Raw genomic sequence first — 9630 nt, 5'->3', positions numbered from 1 at the left:
AATAGCAAAGGATATACGTTAAAAAAAAAGACATGGCTTTGAGGTTAGAGTCCGCTTTAAATAAGCTACCAGAGTGATGTCATCTAGGAGGGTCCGGTTGCCATGGCCCGCCAGAACTGCCAGCAGGAGGCATCGCAGGAGGGGGGAGAAGTCATTCAGTTTGCAAGGTAACTTGATGCAGCCTGTGGCTAGAGCCACGGCTGCCACTGGGAACCCGCTGCTGGAACAGGGTAAGGCCTCATGCACACAAATTTATTTTTTTCCTCCCGTAAATACTGGTATAAATACGTGTCCTTGGTCATACGTATTCAACCCGTATTGCACCAGTATTTACGGACCCGTGGGTCTGGTGTCACCAGTATTCCACCCGTATTTATGGGCACGTTTTCGCTTCAATATTGCACTGCACTAATCGGCAGCCCCTTCTCTCTAGCAGTGCAGGGTAGAGAGAAGGGGCAGCCCTTTCCATAGTAAAAGTAAAAGAAATTCATACTTACCCGGCTGTTGTCTTGGTGACGCGTCCCTCTTTCGACATGCAGCCCGACCTCCCTGGATGACGCGGCAGACCATGTGACCGCTGCAGCCTGTGAATGGCCTGTGATTGGCTGCAGCGGTCACATGAGCTGAATCGTCATCCCGGGAGGACGGACTGCAGGAAGAAGCAGGGAGTTCTGGGTAAGTATGAACGTCTATTTTTTTTACAGGTTGATCTATATTGGGATCGGAAGTCACTGTCCATGGTGCTGAAACAGTTACTGCCGATCGTTTAACTCTTTCAGCACTCTGGACAGTGACTATCCCCTGACGTCACCTAGCAACGCTCCCGTAATTACGGGTGCACACACGTAGTCACACGTAATTACGGAAGCCCCATAGACTTCTATGGGCCTGCCCGTGCCGTTATTACGGCCTGAAATAGGACATGTTCTATATTTTTCAACGGCCCGAGCACCTTCCCGTACGCATACCCGTGGCCAATAGAAGTCTATGGGCCCGTAATTACGGGCCGTAATTACGGGCCATATTTGCAGGCTTTTTTACGTTCGTGTGCATGGGGCCTTAGGGAAATTATTGAAATTCAACATCAGGAAGAATGGCAGCCAGTAGAACCAAGTGACTATGGGGATTCCAGGAGAGGTAGAAGCTCCATACATATAAATAACATATCTATATATAGCAGGTGGGTATTACCCCTAGGTAGTCACTCAGGTTATTTTTCAGATCACAACTGGATATCTTTCTTTTGCCATATTGATCTAGAATGAGATGCGGTGAAACCAAACCTTTTTTTCTATTGATTACATGAATCCTTACCTATGATAAATTGCTTTTCAGACCTTCATATAACAGCTCCATGTGGGGTCAGACACCGATCAGCCAGAACATTAAAACCTCCTGCCTAATATTGTGTAGTTCCTCTCATACTGTCAAAGCATGTCATGCATGGACACCAAAAAGACATCTGAAGGCGTCCTGTAGTATCTGGCAGCAAGACGTAAGATACACTATATGGACAAAAGTATTGGGACACACCTCTTATTAATTAAATTTAAATCGGTCCCATTGCTACAAGTGTATAAAATCCAGCACTCGCCATGGAGTCGTCTTTACAGCCATTTGTGATAGAACGGGTCGTTGTAAAGACATCACTGAATCCCAGCGCGGTCCTGTAATAGGATGTCACCGATGTAACGAGTCAGTTCATGAAATTTCATCCGTCCAAGTTATTCCACCATCACCTGGGAGTGATATTATTGTAAAGTGGAAGCGTATAGGAACCACAGCAACTCAGCCACGAAGTGGGGACCACGTAAAGTTACAGAGCCAAGGGCTGAGGCACATAGTGCATAAAAGTCACCAACGCTCTGCTGACTCAATAACTGCAGAGCTCCAAACCTCCTCTGGCATTAATATCCACACAAAAACTGCCACGGGAGCTTCATGGCACGGGGGCCGAGCAGCTGCATGCCAGTCTTACATCATCAAGCACAATGCCAAGTGCCAGATGGAGTGGTGTAAAGCCGCCGCCACTGGACTCTGGAGCAGTGGAAACGTGTTCTGTGGAGTGATGGATCACGATTCTCTATCTGGAGTCTGATGGACGAGTCTGGGTTTGGTTAATGCCAGGAGAACGTTACCCGCATGACTGCATTGTGCCAGCTGTAATGTTTGGTGGAGGAGGATAATGCTATTGGGTTGTTTTTCAGGTGTCGGCCTCTTCGTTCCTGTGAAAGGAAATCTTAATCCTTCAGCACACAAGACATTTATGATAATTGTAGCTTCCAACTTTGTGGGAAAAGATTATTAAAGAGAAGGCTTAAGGCCCCAGGCATTTTGCACCTACAGGCTCCTATGTCCCATACAAATTTACTTCTTTTTGTCTGCAGAGTTTACTAAAGGAACCTTCTATAGACTTTAACCCTGGGTGGTCCGCTAATTTATTGCAGACCCAAATCAGGCCACTTTAAAGCCCCTTTAAATTGTACCTCTAGTTATACTGACTCATGTACTGACTGTAGGTGACCGTGGGTAGTTTTAGGAGCTGGATATCCAGGGGATACATTTACAAAAGGGGCTGTTTTGTTGAATTACCCTTAAAGTGGTTGTCCACTACCAGACAGCCTATCCAATGGCTAGGTCATCAGTATATGATCAGTGGGGGTCTGACACCCAGACCCCGCACCGATCAGCTGCTACGGCTGCCTGCGGGCACCGGACGTCCATGCCGGAAGCAGATGGCTCCGGTCATGAAATAGCGGTGAATAGGAGCAGAGCTGCAGCTCAGCCGCTATGCAATGTATGGAGCCAACTGCTTCCAGCCCCATACATTGCATACTGTGCAATGACATCTGATGCCTGCAGGCAGACTGAGCAGCTGATCGGTCCGGGGCCCGGGTGTCAGACCCCCACAGATCATATACTGATGACCTATCCGGTGGATAGGTCATCAGTTGTCCGGTAGTGGACAACCCCTTTAATGTAATTAAATTCTAGCTGCCTAAAGTCACCACTAGAGGGAGCATATTTCGCACTTATTTATTTGGAGGTGTATACATTTGTATATGGTAAGACCCTAGTGGTGGCTGAAGAATTGAATTATTGACCTCTAGAACTATATGTATGGAGCTCTGTATCAAAAAAAACAAAGCTGCATCCTCCCAAAAAATATTTTATTTCATAATTCTTTATAGAAGTTTGATGCCCTAAAAATTAAATGTTTAAAGCTAAAACTAGAACTAATGAATATTAGGATTATAATAAATATGCGGATATTTTGAGTTTGAAGGCTATGTACACCTTCACCACCATTTTTCGTACTGTCCCAAAGCATCTAAAATGTAAAGTGAAGGAACTTTGCAAATAGTCCTGATTAAAAATGTAGTTTTATGTCAGGCCTGTGTCTCCATGGTAACAGACTACAAGTAAACCCTATGTAGTCTGATCTCGCAGCTATGCTATCTAACATCTGTCCCCAACCTATTGCTAACCTATCACAGATAACTTTTCTTTATTAATTACGGGGGGGGGGGGGGGGGAAGAGCAAGCTGTCTCTATAGAACCACCTATAGGTGACTACCCTGTAAGTCAATGTCTAACCAAGGAGTATCTGTACCTTCCCAGATCTGCTTTAAAGGAATCTCACTCAATTGTGCTGTCTACAATAGGGTATCTCTAGTTTGGCTATTAACCCAAATCTTGTTTCAAGTCTCTAGAAAGTTTCGGGCATTAGGTTACAGAATAGTCACCTATAGGTGGCACTAGACAGACCGTTTTCCTCCTTCTGGAGTACCGGTATTTTGTATACATTTTCCCAGGTAACATTGCCTTTAAGACTCCCTGTCAGCAAGTAGAATCAGTACTTTCCAAGAGAAAAAAAAGGAGAAGACTCAAAGTTATGTTTATAAATTTTTATTTATTTCCTACCATTATTACCCTATAATTATTAATATAATATTACTAGAATTATATTACTGCTATCATTATTACCCTAACACTATGAGATCCCTATTCCTAAAGCTGTTGATTCAGAAGAAGGCGAAAAACCCTGGACAATTTGAGCCAATTCATGTCACAAGGGGAAAATTCCTTCTTGACCCCGGCAAAAGGCGATCAGTTCGAGAACCCTGGATCAAACTCGCTGCTAAATATTATAGTTTACTATATTTTATAGTTAATTTACCTAAATATGTTATTATTATATTAATTTGTTATTATAAGATTATTATTATTATTATTATTATTATTATAGTGATATTTCCATTACACATTTTTAATAAGACTATACTATAATTATTAGTTTATTGAGATTATTCTATTTTTTATATTATCTTATTACTACTATATAACTACTAATATTACTAACATTTTTATTGTTATTTTCTTATTTATATTTATTATATCCCTATTCCTAAAGCTGTTGATCCAGAAGAAGGCGAAAAACCCTGGACAATTTGAGCCAATTCATGTCACAGGGGGAAAATTCCTTCTTGACCCCGGGAAAAGGTGATCAGTCCGAGAACCCTGGATCAAAGCTGCTAATTCCTATTACAGTTTACTAATTATTATAGGTAATTAACCTAAATTATAATGACATTTAATTTAATTATTATATTGTTAGTATTACTTTGGTGTTGTTAATAATAATATAATGATACTACTATTGCTATCACTAATATCTAAGTCCCTATTCCTAAAGCTGTTGGTCCAGAAGAAGGCAAAACCCTGGGCACATTCAGCCAATTCGTGCCACAAGGGGAAAATTCCTTCTTGACCCCGGGAAAAGGCGATCAGTCCGAGAACCCTGGATCAAAGCTGCTGCTATTATGATATAATTATTTTTGTTATTACTCTCTTATTATTATACTATTTCTAATATTACTGCACTCTTGCTACCAATATTAATATGACTGACCTTTTTAATCTAACAATTATTAATATTATTATCATATTATTAATATTACTGTCGTTGCTGTTGATGTAATAACAGTTAAGATGTTTCCATACAAGTCTTCATCTTCTCATTGGTCTGAGGAGGATGGTCCAGATGATGTTCCTCTTCCCTCTGATGTTCTTCATCATATCATGGAGGAAGGAATGCTGGCGGATTTTCTTTCTTCTTCCTATCTGACACTGAATTCTTCTCATCGCCTCTTTAACCGTTTTCTCTTCCTCCTCCTCCTCTTTCTCTTCATCCTCCTCTTTCTCTTCAACCACATTCTCTTCTTCTTCATCCTCGTTGTCTGATTTCTCATCAACCTCCATGTCTTCCACTTCATTGTCTTCCTCCTCCTTGTCTTCCTCCTCCATGTCTTCCACTTCATTGTCTTCCTCCTCCTTGTCTTCCTCCTCTTTGTCTTCCTCCTCATGGTCTTCTTGCACTTGTTCCTCCTCGCGCTCTTCTGCCTCTCTTTCCTCCTTCTTGACCTCCTCTTCCTTTAGATCCTCACACAGATGGCTTGATGTAGGTTTAGGCTCTTCTTCATCCCACGGCCATGGCAGATATTTCCGCTGAGCTTCGCGGTTCGTTGGCATGAGGCGCTAAGAAGATAAAATATTCAGTCAATTGTCTATTGAAACGCTCCAATAACATTTTTCCATCTATAGAAAGAATATGGACAAATCTGTTATAGAGAGAACATAATAACCAGTATGATCACTGACCTCCATCTTGAAGATTGGGGATGGTAAGAATTTCGTGCAGTAGATCAGGCGCTGTAGATCTCTCTCCTCCGTGGTGCTGGGGTAAGCTGAAGAGAGAAAACAACCAGATAATGGGATCAGTCATAAAACGACACCATAAACCATAACATAACATTACAAAAATATTCCTTTAATCTGTCATCAATGGGACATGAAAGGTGCTTTATTTTAAAATATTCTGGATCATTGGACGGGCATAGCAAAGTATAGAAATCTTAGTTTCAATCTTCAATTTCCTTACTGGTTCTCTCTGCTCAGTCTTCCACATTATAGTACAGTTTTGTGCTAAATTACCAAATTTTCGGGATTATCAGATACAAAAGAATTTTACTGTATTTTGAGATCATCTATCAATCACTTTCTTGTGGTAAAGTCTAATTATTTAAAAAAAACTCACTTATGAAGGGTCTAAGTCCAAAAGCGGATTCCTGCTGCCGATAGATGTCCTAAAGAGAAGAGAATCCAGTAAGTGACCGCTTATCCCTCCTCAGGAATGGACAGTAGGACAAGGGGTCAGTTTTACAAAAGAGCAGCCGGTGATTTGTGGACTTGTTACCTGTCCGGGGCTCTTACTCAATAAGCCGCTACTTGTCTGAGTGGACAGCCGGCCACATGGACCTCTCCTGCTGGATCCAAGTCTCCTGCTACATGTCCATCACAGGGAAGGAAAAAACAAGACAATGAAGCCACTGACCTCCAGAGATCTGCTGCCCGCTGCCATCCTGTACCCGTCCTGAACTGTAGAATCCAAATCACAATCTGAAACACAAAAAAGAGATGTAGTCCCAGATCTGATAAAGACCCAAAATCCTGCAACTTTCCACATGCATTAATAGTGAATGTCCAAAAATATGTATATTTTTTAAATCTAAAGAGATCTAAAATTCTGAGTTGAATAATTAATTGTTCGGGACGCCAATTGCATACGATACCTTCAAGTTTGTGGCCTGTGATTGGTGCCTCAGGTCACATGATCTATGACCCATAAGAAACAGCAATGCACAAGTACAGACCACGCAGCACCATAATCTGGACAGTGCAGCGCTTGGCGGTCCTATAGCTCCCATAGATCTTGTATGAGGTGTCAGTGTGCGGCTGCATCTCTTCTTACAATCTCCTCCACACTGCGTTCGTCCAGTTGTGGAGGAGAGCAGGGGCGTAGCTAAAGGGGTGCAGAGGTAGCAGTAGTACCCAGACCCTGATACCTGAGGGGACCAGAGGCTAAAAAAGAAGACACCAGTATGACAAACATCACATAGTAGATGGGGGCCCTGTTATAAATATCACACTGGGCCCCAGGAGTTTCACAATATTCCTCTGGAGAAATGTATACTGGGGACCCCAGTACTATTGATCGTGGGGGTCCCGGCAGTGATTAAACATGTATGGCCCCTCCGGTGTATAGGTGAGAAATGTTTCTGGTAGGAGAATCTCTTTATCATGAGCGATCATCGTTTTCTGCGGTGTTTATTTCTTACATCTTGACATTATAGAACATTTATCTCTGGAAATCTTCATGTAACATTCTCCATGGTGGATTTTACTGTATTTTGGGCTTTGTGCTCTCATATATATATATATATATACAGACAATGATAATACATTGGAGTGTGGCCTGTACTGGTATTTGTAGCCGTATAGGAGGAGGAATATAGGTAATACTGGTCATAAATACATATGGTATATGGGATTTCATTGCTGCCCTATAAAGATATATGACATGAATATTTTGTCTATGTTAATTCCATTCACAAGTACAGAATACACCCCAAAACATCAACCAAAGAGTCCCCATTTACAGCGTCATAAGAGTGACCCTATAAACAGTTCCAGCAGACCGCGCCTCATTAAAAATATTGCCAGCAATGCCCCCACATAATACCAGCAGAGTGTCCCTAATAAACATTACTGGCAGCAGAGAGTCCCTAATAAACATTACTGGCAGCAGAGAGCCCCTAATAAACATTACTGGCAGCAGAGAGTCCCTAATAAACATTACTGGTAGCAGAGAGTCCCTAATAAACATTACTGGCAGCAGAGAGTCCCTAATAAACATTACTGGCAGCAGAGAGTCCCTAATAAACATTACTGGCAGCAGAGAGTCCCTAACAAACATTACTTGCAGCAGAGAGTCCCTAAGAAACATTACTGGCAGCAGAGAGTCCCTAAGAAACATTACTGGCAGCAGAGAGTCCCTAATAAACATTACTGACAGCAGAGAGTCCCTAATAAATATTACTGGCAGCAGAGAGTCCCTAAGAAACATTATTGGCAGCAGAGAGTCCCTAATAAACATTACTGGCAGCAGAAAGTCCCTAAGAAACATTACTGGCAGCAGAGAGTCCCTAAGAAACATTACTGGCAGCAGAGAGCCCCCAATAAACATCACTGGCAGAAGAGAGCCCCTTATAAACATTACTGGCAGCAGAGAGTCCCTAATAAACATTACTGGCAGCAGAGAGTCCCTAATAAAAATTTCTGGCAGTAGAAGAGTCCCTAATAAACATTACTGGCAGCAGAGAGTCCCTAATAAACATTACTGGCAGCAGAGAGTCCCTAATAAACATTACTGGCTAGCAGAGACCCTAATAAACATTACTGGCAGCAGAGAGTCCCTAATAAACATTACTGACAGCAGAGAGTCCCTAATAAACACTACTGGCAGCAGAGAGTCCCTAATAAACATTATTGGCAGCAGAGAGTCCCTAATAAACATTACTGTCAGCAGAGACTCCCTAATAAACATTACTGGCAGCAGAGGGTCCCTAATAAACATTACTGGCAGCAGAGGGTCCCTAATAAATATTGCTGGCAGCAGAGAGTCCCTAATAAACATTACTGGCAGCAGAGAGTCCCTAATAAATATTACTGGCAGCAGAGGGTCCCTAATAAACATTACTGGCAGCAGAGAGTCCCTAATAAACATTACTGGCAGCAGAGAGTCCCTAATAAACATTACTGGCAGCAGAGAGTCCCTAATAAACATTACTGGCAGCAGAGAGTCCCTAATAAATATTACTGGCAGCAGAGAGTCCCTAATAAACATTACTGGCAGCAGAGAGTCCCTAATAAACATTACTGGCAGCAGAGAGTCCCTAATAAACATTACTGGCAGCAGAGGGTCCTATATAACCAGTTCCAGGAGACGCTTCCCATCACACAGCCATAGAGTAAATGATAAAATGCTGGTTGCCTGCAGCCACCACTAGGGGGAGCACACAATTTCCATATTTATACAGGTTATATAGAAGTTATTAGGGGTAATATAAATACAATGTGACAGCTCCCCCTAGTGACGGTTACCAGCAGTAAACAGTAACATGGGAGATGAGAAAAATGGGGGTCAGTTATATCACATTATGGGGGAATTCACCGATGTCAAACTTCACTCGTCGTTGTCCTGTAACACACTGAGGACCACTGAGCGGTTGTTGTTTCAAATTCAAATCCAGCGATCCCATTGGCTGCTGATCAGTGATGTATGGAACAGTAAATTTAAAGGGACATGACTCTTATTTCACTAGACTGCATTTATTATATGTTTGCTATAATTCTGCTTATAACATGAAGCTGTGGAGATAATCTGCAGGGACGGGTTATATTTCTCTTAATATTGGGATTGGGATTAGAGGTTATATCATTTTCTATCCTGTATCAGGACATTTCTTTTATAATTTGACATATTATTAACTATCAATGTGCCATGAAGGATCTGATATCTGAAATCACAGTTCTTTAATGGGCGTTGCAGTTTAACCCCTTCCTGAGCAGGTTATTTGGGGCCTCAGTGATCAGATCTCGGGGTTTCCATCTCTTTATCATTCCAGTGTTTGGTTTATTTCTATCATTTTATTGTAAATGATAATGGAAGTCGGATGACGGAAAATAAGCAGCGAGACCCTCTGTGCTAAGTGGTCAGGGGTGTCGTGG

The 9630-nt window shown here is 42.0% G+C and overlaps 1 long non-coding RNA gene across 1 annotated transcript; it reads right to left on the bottom strand.

Moving 5' to 3' along the window:
* Nucleotides 1-5512: 5512 nt before the first annotated feature.
* Nucleotides 5513-6155, bottom strand: LOC142664950 (uncharacterized). Its single transcript, XR_012851423.1, has 3 exons — nucleotides 6098-6155; nucleotides 5662-5747; nucleotides 5513-5538 (listed from the first exon to the last, which is right to left on the bottom strand). It is a non-coding gene; the product is annotated as an uncharacterized LOC142664950 (long non-coding RNA).
* Nucleotides 6156-9630: the final 3475 nt, after the last annotated feature.

Source organism: Rhinoderma darwinii, chromosome 12 (assembly GCF_050947455.1).
Source record: "Rhinoderma darwinii isolate aRhiDar2 chromosome 12, aRhiDar2.hap1, whole genome shotgun sequence".
Lineage (NCBI taxonomy): Eukaryota > Metazoa > Chordata > Amphibia > Anura > Rhinodermatidae > Rhinoderma > Rhinoderma darwinii.
Note: the sequence above shows the minus strand (reverse complement) of the source record. Positions and strands in the feature narration are given on the sequence as shown.